Genomic DNA, 6544 nt, shown 5'->3' with positions numbered 1-6544 from the left:
GAGGCTCACTTCTCTCTTGCTTTGATCAGGTTGTGATGAAGGTTTTTTTAAATATATTTTAATTTTGAGTTATTACCTACCCCCATGAACCATGGACCTTGCCGTTGGTGGGGAGGCTTGCGTGCTTCAGCGATACAGATGGCCGTACCGTAGGTGCAACCACAACGGAGGGGTATCTGTTGAGAGGCCAGACAAACGTGTGGTTCCTGAAGAGGGGCAGCAGCCTTTTCAATAGTTGCAGGGGCAACAGTCTGGATGATTGACTGATCTGGCCTTGCAACACTAACCAAAACGGCCTTGCTATGCTGGTACTGCGAACGGCTGAAAGCAAGGGGAAACTACAGCCGTAATTTTTCCCGAGGGCATGCAGCTTTGCTGTATGGTTAAATGATGATGGCGTCCTCTTGGGTAAAATATTCCGGAGGTAAAATAGTCCCCCATTCGGATCTCCGGGCGGGGACTACTCAAGAGGACGTCGTTATCAGGAGAAAGAAAACTGGCATTCTACGGATCGGAGCGTGGAATGTCAGATCCCTCAATCGGGCAGGTAGGTTACAAAATTTAAAAATGGAAATGGATAGGTTGAAGGTAGATATAGCGTGAATTAGTGAAGTTCGGTGGCAGGGGGAACAAGACTTTTGGTCAGGTGAATACAGGGTTATAAACACAAAATCAATAGGGGTAATGCAGGAGTAGGTTTAATAATGAACAAAAAAAATAGGAGTGCGGGTAAGCTACTACCAACAGCATAGTGAACGCATTATTGTGGCCAAGATAGACACGAAGCCCACACCTACTACAATAGTACAAGTTCATATGCCAACTATCTCTGCAGGTGATGAAGAGATTGATGAAATGTATGATGAGATAAAAGAAATTATTCAGCTAGTGAAGGGAGACGAAAATTTAATACTCATGGGTGACTGGAATTCGAGAGTGGGGAAAGGGAGAGAAGGAAACATAGTGGGTGAATATGGATTGGGGGAGAGAAATAAAAGAGGAAGCCGTTTGGTAGAATTTTGCACACAGCATAACTTAATCATAGCTAACACTTTTTCAAGGATCATAAAAGAAGGCTGTATACATGGAAGAATCCTGGAGATACTAGAAGGTATCAGATAGATTATATAATGGTAAGACAGAGATTTAGGAACCAGGTTTTAAATTGTAAGACATTTCCAGGGGCAGATGTGGACTCTGACCACAATCTATTGGTTATGAACTGTAGATTAAAACTGAAGAAACTACAAAAAGGTGGTCATTTAAGGAGATGGGACCTGGATAAACTGACTAAACCAGAGGTTGTACAGAGTTTGAGGGAGAGCATAAGGGAACAATTGACAAGGAGGGGGGAAAGAAATACAGTAAAAGAAGAATGGGTAGCTCTGAGGGATGAAGTAGTGAAGGCAGCAGAGGATCAAGTAGGTAAAAAGACGAGGGCTAGTAGAAATACTTGGGTAACAGAAGAAATATTGAATTTAATTGATGAAAGGAGAAAATATAAAAATGCAGTAAATGAAGCAGGCAAAAGGGAATACAAACGTCTCAAAAATGAGATCGACAGGAAGTGCAAAATGGCTAAACAGGACAAATGTAAGGATGTAGAGGCTTATCTCATTAGGGGTAAGATACATACTGCCTACAGGAAAATTAAAGAGACCTTTGGAGAAAAGAGAGCCACTTGTATGAATATCAAGAGCTCAGATGGAAACCCAATTCTAAGCAAAGAAGGGAAAGCAGAAAGGTGGAAGCAGTATATAGAGGGTCTATACAAGGGCGATGTACTTGAGGACAATATTATGGAAATGGAAGAGGATGTAGATGAAGATGAATTGGGAGGTATGATATTGCGTGAAGAGTTTGACAGAGCACTGAAAGACCTGAGTCGAAACAAGGCCCCGGGAGTAGACAACATTCCATTGGAACTACTGACGGCCTTGGGAGAGCCAGTCCTGACAAAACTCTACGATCTGGTGAGCAAGATGTATGAGACTGGCGAAATACCCTCAGACTTCAAGAAGAATATAATAATTCCAATCCCAAAGAAAGCAGTTGTTGACAGATGTGAAAATTACCGAACTATCAGTTTAATAAGTCACAGCTGCAAAATACTAACGCGAATTCTTTACAGACGAATGGAAAAATTGGTAGAAGCCGACTTCGGGGAAGATCAATTTGGATTCCGTAGAAATGTTGGAACACGTGAGGCAATACTGACCCTACCGCTTATCTTAGAAGCTAGATTAAGGAAAGGCAAACTTACATTTCTAGCATTTGTGGACTTAGAGAAAGCTTTTGACAATGCTGACTGGAATACTCTCTTTCAAATTCTAAAGGTGGCAGGGGTAAAATACAGGGAGCGAAAGACTATTTACAATTTGTACAGAAACCAGATGGCAGTTATAAGAGTCGAGGGACATGAAAGGGAAGCAGTGGTTGGGAAGGGAGTGAGACAGGGTTGTAGCCTGTCCCCGATGTTATTCAATCTGTATATTGAGCAAGCAGTATAGGAAACAAAAGAAAAATTCGGAGTAGGTATTAAACTCCATGGAGAAGAAATAAAAACTTTGAGGTTCGCCGATGACACTGTAATTCTATCAGAGACAGCAAAGGACTTGGAAGAGCAGTTGAACGGAATGGACAGTGTCTTGAAAGGAGGGTATAAGATGAACATCAACAAAAGCAAAACAACGATAATGGAATGTAGTCGAATTAAGTCGGGTGATGCTGAGGGAATTAGATTAGGAAATGAGACACTTAAAGTAGTAAAGGAGTTTTGCTATTTGGGGAACAAAATAACTGATGATGGTCGAAGTAGAGAGGATATAAAATGTAGACTGGCAATGGCAAAGAAAGCGTTTCTGAAGGGAAATTTGTTAACATCGAGTATAGATTTAAGTGTCAGGAAGTCGTTTCTGAAAGTATTTGTATGGAGTGTAGCCATGTATGGAAGTGAAACATGGACGATAAATATTTTGGACAAGAAGAGAATAGAATCTTTCGAAATGTGGTGCTACAGAAGAATGCTTAAGATTAGATGGGTAGATCACATAAGTAATGAGGAGGCATTGAATAGAATTGGGGAGAAGAGGAGTTTGTGGCACAACTTGACAAGAAGAAGGGACCGGTTGGTAGGACATGTTCTGAGGCATCAAGGGATCACAAATTTAGCATTGGAGGGCAGCGTGGAGGGTAAAAATCGTAAAGGGAGACCAAGAGATGAATACACTAAGCAGATTCAGAAGGATGTACGTTGCAGTAGGTACTGGGAGATGAAGAAGCTTGCACACGATAGAGTAGCATGGAGAGCTGCATCAAACCAGTCTCAGGACTGAAGACAACAACAACAACAACAAGTATTGGGGCCTCCAGCCGACAGGTAATTTGTATTTCTTGTCAATAAGGCCTTCAGCCGTGAATGCAATTTGTCTAAAGAATTTTTAATTAGATATTGTCTGTTAATAGTGAAATTTTGATGACTGTTTTTTTTTTTTCAAAAAAATATTCAGCCAACAAATAATTTTAATTTCTGGTCAGTAAAGCCTTAAGCTGTGAATGCAATTTGTCTTAAGAATTTTTAATTAGATACTGTCTCTTAATACTGAAATTTTGATATTTTTTTTAAATTTAGTATCTCTTGGAGAAGTTCAACTGTTTTTAAGAATTTGCTATCCAGGCCTTCAGCCATCAAATTGCATTTGAGTTATTACTATTGGGGTCTTCAGCCGACAAATAATTTGAATTTCTGGTCAATAAGGCCTTCAGCCGTGAGTGCAACTTGCTTAAGAATTTTCTATTAGACATTGTGTCTTAACAGTCAAATTTGATAATTGTTCTTTATTGTCAACCTCATTTGCAATTTATGTGGACTTGGTGTCTGTGGACATGTCCGAAAGAACAGACACCATATCCATATAAATATATAGTTCTGGCAATACCGGCCATGACCTTCTACTTCTGTGCGGATGCAGACGTATTCCCCAAACTCTTACGGGACTTGGTAAGAGTGTCTTCCACGGGTAATGAGTGTGTTGGGGTGGAACAATACGAATGGTTAGAAAGTGGGTCTCGCGGGAGGCGTGCGGAAGATAGTCCCTGCAGTCGCACTATCCTCTGTGCCCTCGGTGGCTCAGCTGGATAGAGCGTCTGCCACGTAAGCAGGAGATCCCGGGTTCGAGTCCCGGCCGAGGCACAAATTTTCACCTGTCCCCGTTGATATATATATCTGTGACAATAAAGTGTGCAAATCTTATTGATTTCTTTCATAATCCGTTCAGACGGGTTACAATGTGGTGAGTACAATGAAATAAAAACAGGTTTGATTTTATGATTCCGATGCATGCGAGACCAAACAGCAGATTTGAATTGCGGTCCGTTATCTGAAATGACTTTAACAACGTGGCCAACTTCACGTAAAAAATTTTTAACAAAGGCGTTGGATACAGACTGTCCAGTGGCTTTACGTAACGGAGTGAAAGAAACAAATTTTGAAGTAAGTTCAACAGCTACTAGAACGTACGAAAATCCATTCGATGTTCTGAGAAGGGGTCCCAAGAGATCAACAGCAGCAAATTCTTTTAATTTAGAAAGAATGATGGGAAACAACGGAGCACGATGTGAGATAGTAGATGGTTTAGCCCTTTGACAAAGTTTACAAATAGACAAGACTCTTCGAATTCTCTGTTCCATATTGTTAAAACAACAAGCCGTCCGAAGAATACGATAAAATTTTCGTGGACCAAAAGTGCGTAGCTGAAATGAATGTACCAAATGAGCTTATTAACAAAATCGTCAGGAATGCAAAGTACCCATACCTTGTCATCCACAGTGTAGCGTTTGAAGAGTATATTGTTTCTAACCAGATAATAATGCCGAATCTGCGTGTGTGTCTTTTCATGCCATTTGCGTTTGATGTCTTTCCAAATCGGATCTTCATCTTTTTCATGAGCAGTGTCCTTTAAAGATGTGGTGATGAAGTTTTCAAAGGCGACTTTCTGAATGTAAAGAATACTGATATTTATCTCGAGGTTGCCTTCTGTGTTATTTTTCTCAAGCCCAGCCGGTGCACGTGACAGTGCGTCCGCAACAGTGTTCTCCTTGCCGGGAATGGAGACTACTGTGAAGTGGAATTCTCCCAGAAACAATGCCCAACGTTTTAACCTGTCATGATTTAATTTTCAGGTCATAAGAAATTGTAATGCACGATGATCACTGTATACTTTTACGTGCTTACCAGAAAGAAAGAAACGGAAATTCTTAAATACCCAAACGATAGCTAAAGCTTCTAATTCAGTAACGGAATAATTTTTTTCAGATTTTGTTAACACTCGGCTAGCAAAGGCAATCGTTTTCTGAACAGTAGTGTCATTTTCTATGGTTTCTTGAAATAAATGAGCACCAAGATCGACTTTAGAAGAATCCGTGTTAAGGCAGAAATCTTGTGACAGATATGGATAAGCTAGTATTGTTCTTTCAAAGAACTGAATTCCAACTGTGCCTGTTCGTCCCAGTTCCAAATACACTCCTGGAAACTGAAATAAGAACACCGTGAATTCATTGTCCCAGGAAGGGGAAACTTTATTGACACATTCCTGGGGTCAGATACTTCACATGATCACACTGACAGAACCACAGGCACATAGACACAGGCAACAGAGCATGCACAATGTCGGCAATAGTACAGTGTATATCCACTTTCGCAGCAATGCAGGCTGCTATTCTCCCATGGAGACGATCGTAGAGATGCTGGATGTAGTCCTGTGGAACGGCTTGCCATGCCATTTCCACCTGGCGCCTCAGTTGGACCAGCGTTCGTGCTGGACGTGCAGACCGCGTGAGACGACGCTTCATCCAGTCCCAAACATGCTCAATGGGGGACAGATCCGGAGATCTTGCTGGCCAGGGTAGTTGACTTACACCTTCTAGAGCACGTTGGGTGGCACGGGATACATGCTGACGTGCATTGTCCTGTTGGAACAGCAAGTTCCCTTGCCGGTCCAGGAATGGTAGAACGATGGGTTCGATGACGGTTTGGATGTACCGTGCACTATTCAGTGTCCCCTCGACGATCACCAGTGGTGTACGGCCAGTGTAGGAGATCGCTCCCCACACCATGATGCCGGGTGTTGGCCCTGTGTGCCTCGGTCGTATGCAGTCCTGATTGTGGCGCTCACCTGCACGGCGCCAAACACGCATACGACCATCATTGGCACCAAGGCAGAAGCGACTCTCATCGCTGAAGACGACACGTCTCCATTCGTCCCTCCATTCACGCCTGTCGCGACACCACTGGAGGCGGGCTGCACGATGTTGGGGCGTGAGCGGAAGACGGCCTAACGGTGTGCGGGACCGTAGCCCAGCTTCATGGAGACAGTTGCGAATGGTCCTCGCCGATACCCCAGGAGCAACAGTGTCCCTAATTTGCTGGGAAGTGGCGGTGCGGTCCCCTACGGCACTGCGTAGGATCCTACGGTCTTGGCGTGCATCCGTGCGTCGCTGCGGTCCGGTCCCAGGTCGACGGGCACGTGCACCTTCCGCCGACCAC

At 43.0% G+C, this 6544-nt stretch overlaps 1 non-coding gene across 1 annotated transcript; it reads left to right on the top strand.

The window, feature by feature from the left end:
* Positions 1–4117: 4117 nt before the first annotated feature.
* On the top strand, positions 4118–4192 carry Trnat-cgu. The gene has a single exon. It is a non-coding gene; the product is annotated as a tRNA-Thr (tRNA).
* The last annotated feature ends 2352 nt before the right edge of the window (positions 4193–6544 follow it).

The sequence above is a fragment of the Schistocerca piceifrons genome, chromosome X (assembly GCF_021461385.2).
Source record: "Schistocerca piceifrons isolate TAMUIC-IGC-003096 chromosome X, iqSchPice1.1, whole genome shotgun sequence".
NCBI classification, from domain to species: domain Eukaryota; kingdom Metazoa; phylum Arthropoda; class Insecta; order Orthoptera; family Acrididae; genus Schistocerca; species Schistocerca piceifrons.
Note: the sequence above shows the minus strand (reverse complement) of the source record. Positions and strands in the feature narration are given on the sequence as shown.